Raw genomic sequence first — 21,797 nt, 5'->3', positions numbered from 1 at the left:
AAAATGGTGGTTAGTATTCTAATGAGAAAATTGCTTTAGTTATACATGAAGGAAACAGAATTCTTACATCAGACATTTCTACTCTAAGGTATTGACTTACAGTTAAAATATTACTCAGGCCACCCATTTATGGTATTGCATAAAAATTCAACACTGCTCTGTTGAAAGAGGTTATGGGTTAGAATCCCAGAACTGAGTTGGAACTCTGATCCCCCTTTCAGTTTCCTACAATTTAAGGCAAACTCTTTCCCATGTTTAAATATTCTCTTTGTAGCAACATGCAGCATGAAGAGATGGTGAAATCACTGGAGCCAAAAGAAAAAAGAAAAAAGAAAGAAAAAGAAAGAAAAGGAAACTGCTTGATTTTATCTTAACAACAGTTAATGCTTTCAGATGATGTTTAAAATGGCATTATTGAAGCAATGCTGGGAAAATGCTATATTTCTTTCTGTTTCTTTGTTCAAAATTCTTTAAAAACTCTCAGTCTTTCCTCAGAACACACTCTGGTGTTTCCAGCTTTGGGAGACTGTCACAGAGCTACTGATTTTATGAAGATTTAAAGTCCCTCCTAGCTAATTTAAATTTTAAATAATTGAAATTATAATTCAGGCTTTTTGGTAATAAATGTAAGTTAACTGTCACCAATTTTTAAAATCTTTCATTAACTTTCTTGAACATATATTTCATACTCTGGCAAGTGATCATAAGATGTTATTATAGGGAGACACTGAAAAAAACCATTCTTTGCAGTTTAAATATTGCTTAGTTTAAGAAAATTAGATATTATAAAAATGTCTCATGACATTTTCTGTAAGAATAAGCATTATATCTTTACTACTATACATGGCAAACATTTATGGTATACTTTTTAACACATATTTTCAAATCTTTAGTTCAGCTTATTGTTTGTTGAGCCTGCGAGCTGAGTACTGTGCTAGGTACCATAAAAATACGATGATGACTGATCATAGTGCTCTCAGGGAGCTTACACCTAAATTTAGAGGTAAATTAATGAATTATAATAAGATAATTGCCATCAGGCTCATACAAACACAGAACTCTGAAAATATACATCTAAATTGAGATGATTTTGGTAAAGAAACTTAAGAATTTTTAGGATATTTTCAGTTATAGTGAGAGAAGAGAAAATTAAGTGAAGGGAAATGCTTGAGAAAATGTATAGAAAGTAAGTTTAAAACATAGAACTCTTAAGATAACAAGAAATCCATATGGTCAAGCAGAGATATATGTAAAACCTTAGAGTGAGAAGGGTACAGATGTGATAGTAATTAAGATATCATTTTGTGATTGCCAGTACAAGCTTTAATGCATAATCACTCAACTTGATTAAAATTGGCTAAAAATATTTAGTATACTTCTTTTAGATTTTACTTCTTCTGAATGTATTTTAAAAGCTGAGACTCTTCCTAAGTTTCACCTTTCTGACTTTATGTAAACCACATAAGTATATTGTCAAATTTCAGTAGATTATGTCAGTAGCTTATAGATATTGAGTTCTAGTCCTAAAAGGAATCACTATGGGCTATTTCATACCGTAGCTGTACATTTTCATGTCAGGGTTCAAGGTTGAGTCAAGATTTAAACTCAAGACTTCATGCAGTTGAAAAGAGAATATATGAACTAATGCATTTGTAAAATAAAACTTCTATGGAGTCTTCTGGTGGGGAAGGGTGGGGTGGAGAATACATACATTTTTTAATAATAGAAAATTAGAAACTTGAGACGAATAACAGTAATTCAAATTTTAATGTATTTAAGATGGAAAGAAGAGCACTAAAAGATACAGCCCTTACAATTTTAGTTTCTAAAATTTCGGGAATCCTAACTTTGATTTAGTGTACACAAATCAATAATTTTACTCTAGTTTAAAGTATAGATGTGCATCCAAACTCAAAGCAGAAGGAAAAAATAATAAAGATTAGAGCAGAAATAAACAAAATTAAGAACCAAAAACATTAGAAAAGATTCACAAAACTAAGAGATGATTTGTTGAAAAGATAAACAAAATTGACAATTTTTTTTAGCTAGACTAGCTAATAAAAGAAGCAAGAAGACCCAAATAAATACAATTAATTAGAAATGAAAGAGAAGACATTATAACTGATACCACAGAAATAAAGAAGATCATAAGAGACTATTATGAACAACTATACACCAACAAACTGGACACCCTAGTAGAAATGAATATATTCTTAGAAACATACAAACTATCAAGACTGAATCATAAAGAAATAGAAAAACATGAATAGATCAATAATGAGGAAGGAAATTGACTTAGAAATTAAAAACTTTCCAACAAAAAAGTTCCAGATGGTTTCACTGGTATATTTCACTAAACACTTAAAGAATTAGCACCAATCCTTCTCAATCTCTTCCGGAAAAGTGAAGAGGAGGGAAAACACTGAAACTCATTTTACGAGGCCAGTGTCACCTGAACCCAAAGCCAAATAAATATACCATAAGAAAAAACGATAGGTCAATATCCCTAATGAATATAAACACTCTTAAGAAAATACTAGCAAACCAAATTCAACAGTACACTAAATAAGGGGTCAACAAGAGAAAAAGCCATTATTGCTCTTTCTTGTTCTCGCCTCTTATTTACTGATGCTTAATGGAGATTTTGAGTAGAAGCTGGACCATTTTTATTTTTATTTTAAAACTAAAACTTTCTCCTAAGTCAATTTAAAAAATTTACTGCCTTATATTTTTTGCTTTCATTTTTTTTTTTTTTACTAAAAAACAACTTTGAATCCTTAATAAAATAAAACAAAGAATTCATACAACTTACTAGGAAAAACGAAACAAAGCAAATAATCCCTTTAAAATGTGGACAATAGAACTGAATATACATTTTTCCAAAGAAGACATACAGATGAGCAAAGGGTGCTCAACATCACTAATCATTAGGGAAATTCAAATCAAAACCATAATGAAATATCACCTCGTACCTTTTAGAATGGCTAGCATCAAAAAGCCAAGAGATAATTGCTAGTGAGGGTATGGGAAAAGGGAACACTTGCGCACTGTTGTTGAGACTGTAAATCAGTGCAGCCACTATGACAAACAGTATGGAAGTTCCTCAAAAAATTTTAAGTAGAATTATCATATGATCTAGTAATTCCACTTCTGAGTATATATCTGAAGGAAATGAAAACACTATGTTGAAGAGACATCCGCACCCTCATGTTCATACTGTTCATAGCACCATTATTTACAATAGCCAATACAAGGAGACAATCTAAATGTCCATCAATGGATGAGTGGATTAAAAAAATGTGGTATATAGACACAATGGCAAATTATTCAGCCATACAAAAGAATGAAATCCTGGCATTTATAGCAACATGTATGAACCTTGAGGGTACTATGCTAAGTAAAATAAATTAGATGGAGAAAGAAATACTGTATGATATCGTTTATGTGAAATCTAAAAGCAAAACAAACAAAAAACCCATAGATACAAAGAACAGACTGGTGGTTGCCAGAGCCTGGGAGTGGGGTGTATGTTTGTGTACGAAATGGGTGAAGATGGTTAATAGGTACACAATTCCAGTTATAAAATACATAAGTCTTTGGGATGTAATGTACAGCACGGTGATAGTCTGTATTGTATATTTGTATACTTGAAAGTTGCTAGAAGAATAGATCCTAAAAGTTCTCATCAGAAGAAAAAAAATTATTAACTATAATTTTTGGTAATGGACATTAATTAAATTTACTAAATGATCATTTTACAATATGTCTATCAAATTATTATGTTGTGCACATTAAACACACAATGTTGTATGTCAATTATAATTCAAAACAGGCAAAAAAGCAAAATATAGGTGTGTATACCCATAAATATGGCAAATATAAGTAAATGATCCACCACAAATTATAAGTAATCGATTTTGAATATATAAGAAAACTGATTCAATACCTAAAACTATCATAAGCTTATAAATTTAATAGTTTTGTGATTAAGTACAATCTTTTGAAAGTCTGCTGTTCCTCTCAATGTGAAAGGTGCATGAAGTTATCTGTACAGATCGTTCTGCAATACAGAACAATAAGAGAAACAAAGAGGTGCTCTTGCTCACACCTCTGAGTAAACTGGACTCCCCAGCCATCTAACACTTTCAAATTCTCTTATTTGGGGACAGATAAAGGGCCGAAATGAGAATAGTTAATTTTATCCTCAGCTCAATTTCCCTTGAGACTATAATGGGAATATTCAAAGTTAAGAGTATCTGTCTCCATTGCCACCCTGTTAGTTTGTACCTCCTTCAAGGGCATACTGTTACCTGCATGGTGAATGTGAAGTAACTGTAGAAAATCTCGATGACTTAAGCTAGAGTAAGAACATAGGCTTTGCTGTCAGCTAGACATTTAAATTCTCATTATCCTACTTACTGTGTGATCCTGATTGAGCCTTTGTTTCTTAGTCTAGTGACAACACCAACACCAAAGAGGTTACTCTCAATATTAAATGAGATACGTGAAAGACGACTGGGATGATTACTCTCCTAACAGGCCTGTATCTTCTGCCTCTATGCCTTTGCACCTCCATTCACATCTTCTTACAGGATTTCTCTGCCTATCTTCCCAGGTTAATAAAAATTTACTTCCTCCATACAGCTTTTCCCATTCCCTTTCAGCCCTCTTCTGAACTCTCTTTCCCTTTAGACCCGTATTAGGGCATCTCACTTTAGTGACACCTTGCACTTAGTTGTCCTCTCTCTCTCACTGCTCCTTCACAGTGTCTCATCAAGCTGTTCCTCCTCTGCTTATTCTGTAAATGCTGGTATCCTCAGGATTCTAGTCTAGAGTCATTCATCCAGTTATTCTTTCTATTTAACATGTAGCTATAATCAAGATATTGCTTTGAGTTCTAGGGATGTACAAGTGGACAAGATAGTCTGGGTCCTTCATTAGTGAAGTTTATTTAGAGAAACAAGTAGACAAATAGGCAATAGCAGATTGATAAGTGCTAGTAAGGAAACAGATCTGAATGACAGGATAGAGAGGGACTGAAACGGGACTATTTAGGTAGAGAAGATAGGAAAGACTCTCTGAGTTGCTTAAATCTATGTGAGCTGAATGAAAAAGCCAGTGGTAGAATGAGCTGGGGAAAGAATACACCAGTGAGAAGGAACAGAAAGTACAAAGGCATTGAAGCATAAATGAGACTGGCATATCTGAGGAACAGAGAAACTAGTCTTGATGGTTCTAGGTGAGCGAGAGTGAGAGAGAGAGGTTTTAAGATGAGTATAGAGGTATACAAAGGCCAGGGAGAGATAAGTGCATAGATTACTATTAAATGCAATGGAAAGCCATCAGAGCATTATACATAGAAGAGTTGTATGAACTGATTTGGACTCTGGTAGTTTGCAGAGAATAACTGAAGGCATTAAGAGTAGATTTATCAAGTTGGGGACTGTAGCAATCCAAGAGAAATGACATGATATCCTGGATTAGGGTGACAGCAGTAGAAATAGAGAGCAGTTGATGGATTTAGGATACACTTTGGAGGCAGAAACAAAACAACTTGGTAATGGATTGGATGTGAGGGAGTGAATAAAAGGGAAGAAACAAGGAAAATGACTACAGTTTTGGTTCGAGCCAAAAGGTTAAAGGTAGTGCCATGTACTAAGACAAAGGTGGATGGGAGGAACAAGATTGATGGGAAAATTATGAGTTCTGTCTTGAACAAGCTAAGTTTGAAATGCATATTATCATTCAACTGAGTATATTATTAGGAAGGCATTGGAGTATAAAAGTCAAGAAATAAGTAAGAGGTCTAAGCTGGGGATAACCTTGAGCTATATCAGCCTATATCAATGGTATTTAAAGTCATAGGACTGGATGAGATCATCCTAAGAGAGAGTACAGTTAGAGAAGATGGCCAAGACTGGGACCTGGAAAATTCTAGAGTTTAGAGCTCTGCAAAGAGAAAGTAAAGAGAGCAAAGTGACTCAACACATGGCCAGAAAGATAGTGAGATAACTGTCTTTTGCTGGATGACCTATTTAACTCCCATGAACTTACACTGCAGATCTGTCTCAGATCTCTACTTCCAGTCCTCAGCAGAGTTCCCAATTTGACCTTACAACTGTCTCTCAGTCATCTGTATATCCAAAACCGAATTCATTTTCTTTCATTCTAAACACGCCCTCTCTTGTATGTTCCCTAGCAGAGTGGATGGTAATATCTACCTACCTAGTTACTTAAAAAGAAACCTTAATGTTTAATTCTTTCTTCCCTCTTATAAGCATCCCATCAAATACCAGGTATTATTGGTTCTACCTCCTCATTGTCTCTGAAATAGATAAATGATCCACATCCTTGCTCTTACCACCATGTCTTTTGCTGCCACCATCTCGTTCCTGGATTACTACAACAGTCCATTAAATGAACTTCTTGCCTCTAATATTGTTCATCTTCTATTTTACATACTAAATACAGTTCAGTGCTGAACATCATAACTTCTCTACTTACTTCCCACCCTTAAGTAGGTCTTCTTAGCCTTCCATACCCCTTAATTTGAGCCTAAGGCCTTCTCTCTAACCTTTTTTTCTCACATCCATTTACACCAGCCTCTTGTTTATGTATTTATAATTTACAGTTCCTTTAACACACCACATTCTCTCCTGTTCCTATGCCTTTGCATCTGTCGTCCCTCTCACTGCAACAAATCTTCCCTCTCCTCTTTTCTCCTCTCACTCTGAACAAATTAACTCTTACTTATTCTATTCAAGTTTTAGTATATACAACACTTCCTTTAGGAAGTCTTCGATGACTTTCCAAGAGGGTGTTAGATGCTCTCTTGGATGTTCCAAGAACACCTGCTATTTTTCCTCATCATAGCACTTAACGCACTATGCTGCACCTGCCTATTTCCTTATCTGCATCTTCCACCCAGCTTAAACTTCTTGCAGAGTAAGAGCTGTGTCTATTGGTTTCATAGTCATAACCATAATACTTAACTCAGTACCTGACAGAAAGTATTTGTTGAATGAATTGTGTACATATTCTCTTTTCTACTGGTTTATAGGATTCTTAAGATCCACATTTAGCAATTACATCTTTTAACACAAATTTATTTTAGTGGCTAAGTGCATTAAGATCTGGAACACATAAAACTTCTAATAAAGAGCAAATGTATAGGATCACATATATGGTGACAGAAGGAGACTAAACATTGGGTGGTGAGACATAATGTGATATACAGATGATGTGTAATATTGTATGCTTGAAACTTTATATAATCTTATTAACCAATGTCCCCCCACGAATAAATTTAATTAAGAAAGAGCAAAAGTACGTACTATCAGGTACAGAAATGATGATACTTAGAAAAAATGTATCTAATCATTGAATTGGCAATTGAGGAAAAACAAATTTAAAGTCTCTTCCCATTCATGTTTATTTTCAGCCTGGGTCCCAATATACAAAAAATAAATCTTCATAAAATGACTGTGACTACAATATAAATGATTCAGTTTCTTTTTTAAGCAGTTTGGATAAAAGTGCAAAGACCTCACATAGGAATCTGGAGACCTAAATTCTCTTAGTGATTCTCCTTGTAATCACTAACAAGGTTTGTCCTTTGACTCAGTTATTTCTGAACTACCTATGGGCAAATTCCATGTCTTATCTGCCTTCCCTCTCTATCTTAAAGTCTAGCACCCGTATGCAGCAGGTACTCAACATTTTTCTGTTGATTGAATGAAAATAGAATAGATAGGATTATCCTTTGATAGGCTCCACTGTTAAACAAACAAACAAACCCTTAAATGTCTTTAAAATATCTGTAACTGAATATTTTATACCAAGGTGGGGGCGGGGAGGGGGAATGCAGGGTGTGGAATATTAGTACTGGTGTTTCCAGATGATTAAAAATAATCTGAGTTTTCTGTTTTCATTTAAGATAGTTATTTCATAGCTGGCTAGAAGTTTACGATTTCTCAATTTTCTTAAAGATATCTACTATTAATAAAATATCTTCACTGTGGAAGAGTAAAATCACATATTTAATTTCATTAAGAAACACACACACACACACACACACACACACGAGAGAAATCTGTTGTCAAATTTCTGTTCTGTTCCCATTGTGACAAACTAACCTGGCCTAGGTACAATTTTAAATAAAAGAAAGTTGTCAGAAGCATATCATGTCAGCCATTAACAAGAATCAATGGGCACAGTGTATTAAGACTAACCCTGGAAATCAGTTTAAGCTGACTATTTAATATAAACATCCAAAGTCAGTGGGTTCTGTGTCCAGGATCGTGAAGAGCATTTCCATCAGGGTACGAACAGAAATTTCAAATTTCCTCCCAGAAAAGGTTAAAGACTCATTTTGATCCAGAAACCTGTTATTATACTTGGCTTATCCTAGAACAAATTCTGACTTCAAATACTCTTAATCAGATGCAAATTTAGAGTTATATTGTTACAAACTTAATCACCTTGGTTGAATAACTCATAACTGAAATGAACACCAATGGTGAATACATAAGAAATATTCATGCAGATATTCATCACAGTGTATTTAGTTTTGCCGGATGCAGCCACCATCCAAACATATACACCATACAAGAGGCATCTATTTGTATTTCTGCTATGCAAGTTGTAACTTATGGAATTCCAAACTTAATTAAACTGGCATGCATTTTAATCATTTTCCAGCAGATGTTGAAATTTAATAGCTTTGTCCTTTTATTCCTGTTTCTTTTAAAACACTATCATTATTTGAATTTGAGTTTACATTTGCTGACATTTCAATTCTTTGGTGGAAGGAGACTGGTTTTAATTGTTAACAAGCTTCCTGTTGTTTCCTCTTTCTTATGGCAGGTCATTATGTAAAAAACCCAAAAAACAAAAAACCAAGAAGACATCAAAGAATAGAATTAATACTAAATTAATCCCAAACTTTGAGGTTAATTGGAAACACCATCTTCTCACCACTGTGCCTTTATGCTCTCGTATTTTATTCTTCTTTATCCTATAAACTAGTAAATGAAGTTGTGCACACTCAGCAACTCTTCCATGATTGGTAAAGATTCAAGAAATATAAAAGAGTTAACTAGTAAAATAAAGATGCCCTAGTTAGGTTTTTTAACTTGTTGCATATAAAAATAAATCAAGTATCTCTGTCCCTTATACTTTATTTAACAGCAAGAAAAAATAATTAGATAATAAAAATAAAAACAGAGTTTCCCAATTTGGAAAACTGATTTTACAGATGACTCTAAATATAATTTGGAGAAATATATTAGAGAGTCCTGCTCAGTGCTGGGCAGTAGATTATTCACAAATTAAATAATCAACTTCTTTAATTTTTGTAGAAAACTGTTCTACCAGTTCCCACCGAAATAAAAGAACATGAAAATACTCATGCATCTGAAGAGTGAGCATTATTTATTCTGCTAATGGCTAACTGTATAACACAGGTATTTATAGTGACTTCCACAGACAAAAAGTTTGTGTTAAAGAGAAAAATAGCTGGGCTCTTTTCCCTTCTGAAATCACATAAATACAGAGTAGCTATCATGACCAATCATTTCAGTTTCTTCTTATGTTACCTTAATACAGACACTGAAATAGAAACTAAAAACTCATAAGATAGTGAATTTTTGCTTTAGTTTTCTTATACATTTATAGCATTGGTTCCTTAGCTTTGAGATCCTGTTAAGAATCTTATGAAAGCAACTGGTCTCCTCTTCCTAGCAAAATTTTTGTAAAATTTCCAATGGGTTTATAGTGTCCCATAAATTAATGCTTAGAATATTTAGCAGCTAAAAACCAACTGAACATGCTTACACCACTTGTCTTTTAAAACTCCCTCCCCGTTCTCCTGCAGCATGCCAGAGGAACTACGAAACACAGAATCTTGCTTAAAATTGTTGGTTATTCTGGATACACTTCAAGTCATCACAAATCCAGTTTTCTACACTCCAGTTTCAGCCTCTACTCTCCTTTTAAGGAGAGTTTCCATGCTTAAAGTTTTCATGTTTGTGTTAAAGCAATCACTAATGGAATTAAATTTATTATCCAAACTAGAAACTCATAAGATAGTGAATTTTCACTTTAGTTTTCTTATACATTTATAGCATTGGTTCCTTGGCTTTGAGATCCTGTTAAGAATCTTATGAAAGCAACTAGTCTCCTCTTCCTAGCAAAATTTTTGTAAAATTTCCAATGGGTTTATAGAATCCCATAAATTAATGCTTAGAATCCTTATCAGCTAAAGATTTTGGCTCTTCAGTTTCACTTGAAGAGTTCAACCTTGGAAATGTAAAAAAAAGTTGACTCTAAAACCTGTTGGTTTATTTTTGTCCTCGTGAGACTGGCTGATAATTTATTCTCTCTTCTTGAAAGCTCATGTTATTTTTTGAATTTCCTCAAAAGCGGCATGCAATATTAAGTCAATTTAAGGAGCTAATTTTCATCATGTTCATGAACAAACTTAGGCTGGAAGACTTGTAGAGAAGTGGTAAAATAAGAGCAGAAGTCCAAGCCCTCTTTCTAGTAAATGACTGAAATAATCAACAAAAAACAAAAAATTGGAAAATATCCTGCATTAGCACTAAAAAACAAATGAATAGTGTCAGCTGAGAGGCAGAAAGTTTGAGGAATTTCTAAATAACATGTAGAAGAATCCATATTAAGAGACATCACTAAGAATCTAATGACAACTCTCCTTCCTAAGCCAGTTATGGAATGCTGTGGAAAATAAGAAAACCTGAGCCGACTCCCTAACACTCCTTACTTTGGAGGACATGGGTTGAAGTAGACAGGGCTCACAGGAAAAGGGACACTTTGTAATTGAAGCCCTACACTCCTGTCCCATAGCTGAGAAGGAACTAGAAACATAATAGAAACTCAACAGTGCTGTGGTTTCTCTCTCTAGTTGCATGTTCTTGTGGCAGGCTCGCCATGCCACAGGAGAGCTGTTTTCCCAACCAAAAGGGAGTGGCAAAAACTAAAGATGAGGGAACCTTTGGAGAAACAGGTATGTGTTATTTACCATGAAGCAGCCAAAGAAAGCTGTGTTTGGGAAAGAAAACATGCATGAACTCTCTGAACAGAACACTTATGGGTGACAAAACTCTTCTCCAACCTGGCTTCTCATTGAGAGTGGACTGACCTTGATTAAGAGTGCTCAATTTCCTCAACTGGTAGGGCTCACTGGAGGAGGGGAGCCCAATATGAGATTGAGCTCTTCCCTAACTAAGTGGGCTGAAGCACCAAAAAAGAAAGTCAAATGAAAACAAATTATGAACCTGGACTAGATGTTACGACAAGTGAAAGAGAGACGATGGCAGCAGCTTGGGGACGGGGTGAGGGTTTAGGATCTGATCTCTTAAGCAGTATTTTCAACAAACAGAAAAAAGTTTTATAGTGATAATGTATTAAATATACCATTAAAGGAATGTTTTCAACAATCTAAGACGATTCTATCAAACTTTTACGGTAGCAGGTGAGTTGGTCCTCTTTCAAAGATATATAAAAAGAGGAAACAAATCCAGAATAATATCTATGAAAAAACACAAAACTTCAACTAAAAGAGGAAAATAAATGTACTTTCAAGAGTAGAAGAGTATGCTTTCAGAAATGAATTGCTTAGTGTTCTAGAAATAAACTTAGACCTCATGTGCCTTATCCTGCCCATGAAAGTTTTCATAAGTACTCTTTGAAACAGTTGAATAATTAGATTATAAAATAGGCTAAAATTAAGAAGGAAATTAAGAAGTTAAGGAAAATAAACCAGGTAACATAATTTCACAGCAAAATATAAAACACAATTAAAAGATGCATCCCCTACTCACAAAGAAACTAACATTACAAATAATAAAATTATGTCAAGTAGAGAATAAGCTGAAGAGATGTTTCTATTTCTAAATAAGTTTTTGCTCAAAAAATAAATTAAAACTTAAAAAAATAATTTCTAATAAATGGTAATAAATACAGCACGTCTCAAAATGCATAGGCTGTAGCCAATTTATAATCAAAGTCTTAAAGTCCTTTTACTGACAACAGAAAATAGAATAAAAATAAATGACATAAGTATTCTAACACAATAATTTAGGAAAATAAAACAACAAATTTAAGCAAAGGAGAAAAGTAATTAGCAATAAGAGAATTAATAACAAAAACATATGTAGTAGGCTTAATAAATAAATCCAAGAATTAGATTATTCGATAGGAATTACATGGACAAAAAAGATCACTACAGCAACACACACACACACACACACACACACACACACACACACACACACACACACCAGTGTAGACAGAGGTGCTATATTTATAGATATAGAGAATATTAAAATAATAATAAAATGGCATATACTTTAGACCAATAAATTAGAAAACCTAGATAGATTAAATGAGGTTACACGGAGATATATATTGCTAGGATCAGCTCAAAAAAAAAATGGTAAACATATATATGCTTACTGTTAAAGTGTACAGCTGAAACTTATTGGATTTTATTAACCAATGTCACCATAAAAAATGAATTAAAAAAAAAGAAATTACTTATCTAAAATTCAAATAAGAAAAAGGTATAAAACCTAAGGCTATATATATATTTTTTATTCTAAATAAAATACATTTAAAATGCCCAGTATCCAATTCTGCATTTGATGTGGGAAGTTTATTTACCTTCCTCTAAAACTACCGGTTTTAATAATCACTTTACTGTTTGGTTAGGGAACCTGAAGCTCAGAAGTCTTTCCTAAAATGCTCGCTAGAGATCCACCATATTTGACTTAGCCTCTCACGCTTGCATATATTCTCAGCTATGTCTTCTTAACAGTGCAAAGCACCTGGATGGCAATACCAAACATATGGCCTCCCCTAAGAGCCTACATTCTAAAGTACACAGACCACTTTCCTCCTCTTATCTGAGGGTGAAAAACAGAACAAAACAAAACAAACAAACAAAAAAACTGTTGTATAAGAAAATCTATCACCAACTAAACTTTCTGGAAATTTCAAAACATTTCTTCTATTCCTGTCTTATAAAGCAAGGTCTTGAGTGTGTTTATTCATCAAAAGTATCACCCAATAAACATCGAATATCTACAACAGCTTTCAAATTTATTTTCCTATAGTGAAACATTTATGTTCATCAATACTACTGAAATTAGAACACTGACTACATCCCTAAAGTCTTCTGAAATAGCCAACAAAAGCTCAAGTCCCAACTGTAATAAATGTAATTGGGGTAGGATACTTTGGTGGGGAATATCAAATGTTACAAATGTTACTTATACAAGTATTTTGTTACAATTGATTCTCTGAGGTTCTAGCTCTGAAATAATTTAACTTTGTATATGAGATTTCCATGCCTAGACACCTAAAGTTCCAACTGCCCACCCCCATAGTTCTTCCACTCCGCCCTACCCCTTCCACCATGGGCAGTTGTGGTATCCATTCCAAGAAGGAGCCAGAGAGGATAAAGAAAAAGAAAAGATATGAAAAACATCACAAAGTGAATTCATTCTTTTTGAAGAGTATGATTAAGTGTCTACTATGTAGTGCATGATATTAAGTATAAGGAGATAAGACACAGCCTTTGTCCTAGGGATTTCAGAGTTTGTAGAGAAGACAGGCACAAATGACTACAGTAAGTATGATGTTGAGAACAACAGTGTCACAAATATAAGGCTTTGCTGATGAGAAACCTGAGCTGGGTTTTTAAGGAGAAAGGGCAAGTATCTAAGAGAGGAACAGCAAATACAAAGGTTTAAATCTGTGAATTGTTTTGTTTGAGACCTATAGTTAGGAATAATTACATTACAGAATCTGAGGGACAATATGATGACAAGGAGGTTGAAGAATAATCAGGAATCAGCTCAGGGATATGAAGCACAGAGTTTGGTTTCTTGTAGGCCAGTGGTTTTTCAAACCGAGTTCTTTAGATACTAAGGAAAAAAATGATAAGAATGAAGGTGTAGGTAAGTGAGATTTTGGGTTTTGTGTGGGAAAAAAAGGTAGAAATTCTTGCCCAACAAGTTCAACATTCTCAACAAAGTAAGAAACAAGCTATCTAGGAGGATTTAAGGAGGCTGTCGTGTACACATGTATGCACATATATGTGTGCACATGTGTAAGTGTGCAAGGAGATTCAAGATCTTGAGAAGATGGCCAAGATTTTTTTTAAGTTCCTCCAAGACCCCCAGCAAGATTCAAAAACTATACATGCCTTTGTTTGAGAATTACAAGTTATACATATATAACATTATACAATCACAGATTCTCCCAGAAACCCATTACTTGTTCTGCCAATCTTCTCAACATAAAAAAGGTTAAAATAACACATTAATTTCACATTTTTTAGGAAAAGGTTAGGTCAGATTAACATGTGTAAAGGTGAGTGAACATTTCTAGGGCCTTCATTTGCATTGGAGCTTTCTTTCAGAATACAAAGTGTTTTCACTAAGACTTTCATTTCCGCTTAAAATATACTATGAGATCAACAGAGGCGACTGATGCTTCATCTTTTGGTAAGGAAACTGAAACACAAGAATGGTGAAAACAACTTTCATAGGGTCCAGTCATGGCTTTACTTGTTCTAATCTCAAAGTACATGTCATATATAGATAGGCATTAATACCAAAAATGCTATAGTGCTATTTGTGTATTTAGAGATTGCCTAAGTTCTCAGCAGAATCCCAAGAGAGTGTCCATAGTCTTCCATAATTCAGTCTCTTGGGACATAGAGACTATGAGGCCATTCTGGGCTTTAAAATACACACAAGATACCGCATATAAAAAGGTTTTGTTTTCACACAGTCCGGTCATGACTTGTACCATAATGTGGCATGTGTAATAGAGAGAGTAAAAAAATGTATAAAGAAAGAGTTGTAGTGCTATTGTAAACAGAAAAATAAACATTTTCTCCTTTAAATACTCTTCTGCTTACTTTCTAGATAATTATATTTTATTAAAAACAAGAAGACCCTTAATAACAAACATATGGGTAGCAGAACAGTTTGAAGAACACTGCATTTGATGATCTCTAGGGTCTATTTTTGCTAAAAGTCCTGTTTCAAAGGTTAAATTTACCAAGCTTGTTAAAACAATGACCATGAATTTCAATTTATAAGATTGATCTGTAAGAAAGGGACATTTAAAGCCTTAATTTTAAAGTCCAGGTGGTGATTTAAATTTGAGATAACCAAAACCATTTTTCTTCTGAAAGAGAAACAGGAAAAAAGTACAATGATAGAAATACTATTACATCTCAAACTACTAAAGAGATAGAAAGATGACTTATTTTAAATCAGAAAACATCAACAATGACTAGGTTAAAGAATCTAAGCGTCTACAAGCAATGACCCTCTTCTAGTCTTATCAATGCTTCTTTGACCCTTTCTAAACAAGGTAGATCTGTTTAATAAAAGAGGATAAAAATATCTGCATTAATTAGAAAAACAGCTACAACACAGTGCTAATGGGCCAATCCAAACCTTCTAACTCTATTCTACACAAGCAAGCTGGAAAAATACAAACTACTAACACTTCTTACAGCCAGAGTCGAGAGTTGGGGTGAGGGGTGCTCTCAATATGGAGATCTAAGGCCAGTCCAGTTTCTGCCAATAGCTAATAGCATGTCCTTAGGGAAGTCATGTTTCACCTTTGGCCATCCTAACTTCCTTATTTCCTTTAATGCCAAACTTGAAAAGAAACTTTTCCTCTCCTTTATTTCTCATGCAATTCACAATTAAATCCTCATGATTTTTCCTTGAAAGATAACAAATCTATCTTTTTTCAGTCTTATCTCTATTATCATAATCCATGTTTGCAACCTCACTCCTAAATCACTACAACCATCTCCCTACTCTTCTAAACTTGTCAAAACAGAAATATTGTTACAAAACAGAAATTCACATTACATATCTCTTTCAATTTTCCTCAATATGTGGAGGATAGCATGTAATAATCTTTAGTCTGGCCTTAGGGTTTTAGAAAATTTGGCCTCACCTACTTTTCCATCTTCTCTGCCACTATTTGCCAACTCTACACAAGGTGACCTGCCCCAGTTCCCTCCCCTCCACACACACACACTGCCTTATGTCTAGTGGATCCCTGCCCTCGAAGCCAACATCTTGACTTCACTCCAACTCATGCTGTTTCTCCTCCACTTCTCTCAACTGGGGTGTCATTCCTGAGTGTGTATGTGTGTGTTGTTTTATGGCAGGCAGTGTGAGTGCTATGTGACTATACCATTAAATAACATTAATTAGAACTTTTTCCTTGGAGGGTTCCTTTTTTTCAGACTCACTGCAGTATAAATAACAAAACTGTAAGATATGTAAAGTGTACAATATAACAGTTTGATAGACATATATGTTGTGAATTCCCCCAAGTTAATTATCACATCATTTTGCATATTTAGCTTTTTTTCTTTCTTTCTTTTTTTTTTTTTGTGAGAACATTTAGGTTCTACTCTCTTAGAAAATGTCAATTATCAAATTTTAATACAGTGTTAGCAATTATAGTCACCATGTTATACATCAGATCCTCAGACCTTATTCATCTTACAACTGAAAGTTTGTACCCTTTTACCAACTATCTTCATTCTTCCTTTCCTTCAGGACTCGGGCTACAATCTGCCACTTCCCTTTGTGAAGTCTTCTCTGTTTTAGTCTAAATGACACTTGCTGTTCCTTGAACTTCCAAATTTCTTATCTGTTATCACTTACTTGGGTACATGGGTCAATGTTTATTGGTGACATAAGTTGCTCTGATTCTCTTTAATTCACCTTGGAAAACCTTTTATTGACCTAGGGCTTTGTGCCTTTCCCCGTCTACCTGGAATGCTCTTCCCCCATGTGACTTTCTGGTTATGTTTTATTCCTTTTTCACACTTCAACTAAAAAAAAAAAAAAATTCTGATGAGGTCTTTCTTGACTACTCCATCTTCAATTACTACCTCAACATAACCCTAATTTCCTTTTTCTAATTAAAATATTTGCTTAGCACTTCTTGGTACTGAACATACTATACATTTTATTTGTTTTTGTTTATATCTGTCTCCCACTCTAGGTTCTAAGCTAAACAAGGAGAAAGACTTTTGTGTATTTTGCTCATTAATGTATCTCAGTTCTTAAAGAGTGCCTGGTATTTGATAAGTGCTCAAGAAATACTTGAATGATTGATTTCACTATTAAAAAACTGAAAGCAACATTAATAATAGTAATTGATAACAAAAAATGCTGATATAAAATTGAGACCTTACTATGTGTCAGGCCCTGCACATATTATCCATATAATATTACATGAGCTCATTAGTTTTAACTATGACCTATTTTCCTCCTTGCCCCCCCCCCAAAAAAAGGGCTTAAAGAGGTTAAATAATTTTAAAGAGGTTAAATAATTAGCAAGAACACAGAGCTAATAAATGTTACTAAAAATAAGCCCTGGGCTTATTTGCTACTGAAAATAAGTCCTAGACTGAACTTATCCAACTGTAAAAAATAAATGCCAAAGTTTTTTGGATATGAGGGAAGGACTCCAAGAGTTACTTTTAAAATCTTTTATACAAGCAGCTAATATTTTAATTTCCTGCTATCTTTTCTTGTTAGTAACTTATTTTATACTTTGCCCTAACTTTTGCCCTTTCTTACTTACCCACCCTTCATTTTCAAGGAGAAAATCTTATGACTTCACTGCAGAGATAAAAATTCCATTAAAAAAATTTGTCTCGGTTCTCATGTTAAGCCCAACTACAGAATGAGTAGCCACAGCCCCCACAGTGAGAGGCAAAGTGTCCACTAAGAGAGGAGGGGGAAAGCAAAGAATGCTTTATTCATAATTACCTAAGATTTTCCAGCATGAGAGGGGAAAGAGGAAGTCTATTTTCAGTGACAATGATTACTCTAAAAACATTAACATGCAAGGGGAAAATTTTCATTCTGAGAGTTACTACAGTGCTGAGTTCTCTTTCCCTTACAGAGTGACTTAAAATTCCCAGGGCAGGGAGGTAATCTAGGCAGATGCACTTGCCCCATGTCTCGAAAATGGCAACATCCAGGAATCATGGGAGTTTAACTGAGGACACACTGGGAAGGATTTCTCAGCACCAGGTCAGACTCTAAGAAGTATCAAGTGGCAGAATGCATACTTATATCCTCAGGCTTCTGGGGTGAGGGCAGGGATTACAGCTACACAGGCTTTTTAGAAGATTTGTTATGCTGAAAGCATAAACAGGATTCAAGAAACCAAAGCTGAATTACCTGCCAGAGTTATAAAGGTGGGGGGAAAAAAGACTCATTCTCCCTTTTCTCTACCTAACTTCCACTTTATTTCTTACAAGGCCTCCGTAATTTTAATTGGCTTATAGTACAGACAAAGCTATATGTATACTACAATTCATTCCAGTCTTCATCTTAAATATTTTGGAAAAGAATACATCAGTTCCCTACTTCTGTACATCCACATAAGTGGTAATGAACTGATAAATATCCCTTAGGTTGTGACATTCATTAGGATGTCAGTGACTTTCAGAACAAATTGATCTTTATTAAGATCAACTTTAAGAACTTGATATATAAAGTATTTGGTGTCTCCCTCTCTGTCAGTACCTCTGTTTGTCTTTTCAGAGGAATCATATAGGTTCTCCTGAGTTCTGTTATTCTATACTTTAGTTCTCCACTAGTTTTGTGGAACCAAATTATCATGAAACTGGGCTGCCTCAACTCAATAGGTGCTCATTTTTCAGTCCAGCAAATAACCACAAACATCACCTTTTTGGTTTCCAACAAGATAGAGATAAAATGGCCATAAGTGAGGTAAAATGGACAGGAGAATAACAGTGGTTATAGATATCACATTTTTCCATGCTCCTTGCTATATTTGAATGGTTCTTATATCTCTTTTTTAAATTCTCAGACATTGAGAATCTGATGAAAATTTTTTGTCCAGAATAAAAATGTATATATATACAAAAGCATACAACTTTAGAGAATTCATAGATCTTAAAATTTAAGCTATATGTTCAAAGTGCAGATAATAAAGATATTTGAAAGAGTACAGAGTAATTTAGAGTTGAAGACTGGAAGAGACATTGGTCATTAAAGTGGGAAGAAACTTATAGTCCTTGCAAATCAAGCATCAGCTGCCCCCACGGTCTCACCAGCAGCTCTTTCCCTCACTGCTCCTCCTGGATCATGGCCTGTTGGCTGCTGCTGAGCCCATCTCCTGCTTCCAAGCGTAACTCAACAGGAGCAAGGGCGAGTAAACAATCTTGAGAGGGTCTGCTGCTGAATGTTGGCCAGCCTGGGAAAAGACACAGAGGTTGAACATTTTTAAGTTAGTAAAAAGGAACAAGGCATGTACATCTGGTATGAAAGCTATTACATATAGTTTAAAAGGTTTAAGATGCCTATAATTGGCTACTTCTACTACACCGTTGGCTGTTAACAACAACAACAAAAGGATTCAAGGATCTTTCTCAAAGCAGCGAAACTGCCAAAGGCACATAATAACACTGTCTAACACGTAGAGAGCACTTGGGATGCCCAAAGTATCTCCACTTACATCGGTGCCCCTCACATCTTCATTGTGATAACCGATTGGGCTTAGGACCCACTGGTTTATATTCCTTCATCTGTTGAATCCAATGGCTCTCAGCTTTGGTTGTAAATAGTATCACCTGTGGCGTAATAGTATTATGCCTCTGCTTAGAGATTGTGATTTGTTGGGCTAAGATGCAGCCATTTGTACTTGCTGAGATGTAACACTAACTATACTACTATATCAAGGTAATGTGCTAAGTGCTATGGAAAAGGTAAAGCATTATAACAAGCAATCTGGATGCTCAGGGGCTTAAATTTAGCTAGAGAGATTAGATACGAACTTTAAAAAAGATCACCTGATTAAAAAAAATACTTTGAAAATATAACTAAAGAAAAGGCTTCATTAGTCAAAGATGTAGTGAAAATCTTGGGTGCTACAAAAAGTGGAGATAACCATGAAATAAAGGAAAAAAATTAATGCATGAGGAAATTTTTCTGAGTTCTAAGGGTGACATTCAGAGAAAGACAGAGAAGAACAGGAAGAGAGCACTGTTTTCAAGCAGATAGAGCTGCACGAATATGTACAGCAAATTGAGGGAGACACAAAGCCCATTCTGACTAAAAGACTTCTATAAAAGAGCAGTAGAAGAATTTAGACAGGAAGATTTGAACGAGAACATAAAGAGTATTGGTAAAGTGGCTAAAGGAGTTGAGACATTTTCCCAAATATCTGGAAATAGTATCTGGAATAGTGTTGGAAACTCTTGAAGGCTGATGTCCCAAAGGGTCTTAGTAAATTTACTGAGTTCTTACTAAATGCCAAAAACTGTGCTGGATGCACTACATATGTTACCTCATTTAATTAACACAAACAGCTGGTGAGGTAGTTATTATTATCACTATTATACAGAGTAAAAAGAGAGGTCACTTAATTTTCTCAAGGTTACATAGCTAGAAACAGTAAGCTGAGACTGTGGCATGCTGTTTCTTTAGAAATATGGCATCATATAAGTCATGCATTAAGATTTAGGGTTTTGAAAAACTGAGATATGATTCACATACCATAAAATTCATCCTTTTAAAATATACAATTCAGCAGTTTTTAGTATAGTTAAAAAGTTATATCATTATTGCCACCATATAATTCCAGAATGATTTCATCGTTTCCAAAATACATCCAGATTTTCATCTTCTCAAACTGAAACTCTGTACCCACTAAACCCTAACTTCCTATTTCCCCTCTCCCAAGCCCCTGGTAAACACAATTCTACTTTTTGTCTCCATGAATTTGACTATTCTATGTGCCTCATAGCTATTTTATTTAGCATAATGTCTTTGATATTCATACATATTATAGCATGTGTCCTAATTTCCTTCCTTTTTAAGGCTGAATTGTATTCCATTATATATACTATGTTTTGTTCATCCATTCATCTGTTGATGGACACTTGGGTTGCTTCCACCTTTAGGCTATTGTGAATAACTCTGCCTTAAAATAGGGATTTATTACTTATAAGTTTTTGTTTGGATATATGTTTTCATTTTCAGTTCTCTGGGAGCAGAATCGCTGGGTCATATGGTAATTCTATGTTTAACCTTTAGAAGAACTGTCAAACTATTTTGCAAAGTAGCTGTACTATTTTACATTTTCATCAGCAATGTATGTGTGTTGCAGTTTTTCCACATCCTCACCAACCCTTATCGTCTATATTATGAGCATCCACATGTGAAGTAGTAGAAGATTTGGGTGTTATGATTGTTCAATGCAAGATACTGGCTTATTGTAGGAGTTCAGGCATAAAGTGATAAGAGAATCTTTGCTTATCAGAGGAAATGAAATAAAATGATCAAGTAGGGAAATACTAATTGAGAAATGAATGGATTTTAGTAACATTGTAGATATAGGGAGAAAAACAACTTAATTTAGTAATAAAGTTTTGAGTTTGGTAGCTTGGAAGAATGATGGTATTAATCAAAGAAATAGACAATTCTAGAAAGAATCTGAAATGACAAAATAAATTCTTGACATGATATATTTGAGGAAGATACACATTCCAAATAAATAATTACCAGACAGGTAGAGTTCAGGAGGTCAAGGTTGGAGACAATATCTCTCGTTTTTAGAAAGGGTCAAAGCAGCATTGGTAAGACTCAACAAGGGTCAGTGTCTGTATATGCTTAGATTCCTAAGGCTGGATTTAGCAACTTCTGGACCAAACATCGAGAAAGGCAGAGCAACAGAACTATATA

General features: G+C 34.5%; 1 protein-coding gene across 2 annotated transcripts in view; it reads right to left on the bottom strand.

Annotated features, from left to right (window-relative positions):
• TET2 (tet methylcytosine dioxygenase 2) overlaps positions 1-21,797 on the bottom strand; it is a 115,717-nt gene that overhangs the window by 58,166 nt on the left and 35,754 nt on the right. For both annotated transcript variants that reach the window (XR_005649859.1, XM_039848779.1), the window contains exon 2: positions 19,166-19,308. The gene's annotated coding sequence lies outside the window, so the exon portion shown is untranslated. The remainder of the gene's footprint in view (positions 1-19,165; positions 19,309-21,797) is intronic.

This window comes from Pteropus medius, unplaced genomic scaffold, assembly GCF_902729225.1.
Source record: "Pteropus medius unplaced genomic scaffold, Ma_sr-lr_union100, whole genome shotgun sequence".
NCBI lineage: Eukaryota > Metazoa > Chordata > Mammalia > Chiroptera > Pteropodidae > Pteropus > Pteropus medius.
This window is presented reverse-complemented; position numbering and strand designations above follow the sequence as displayed.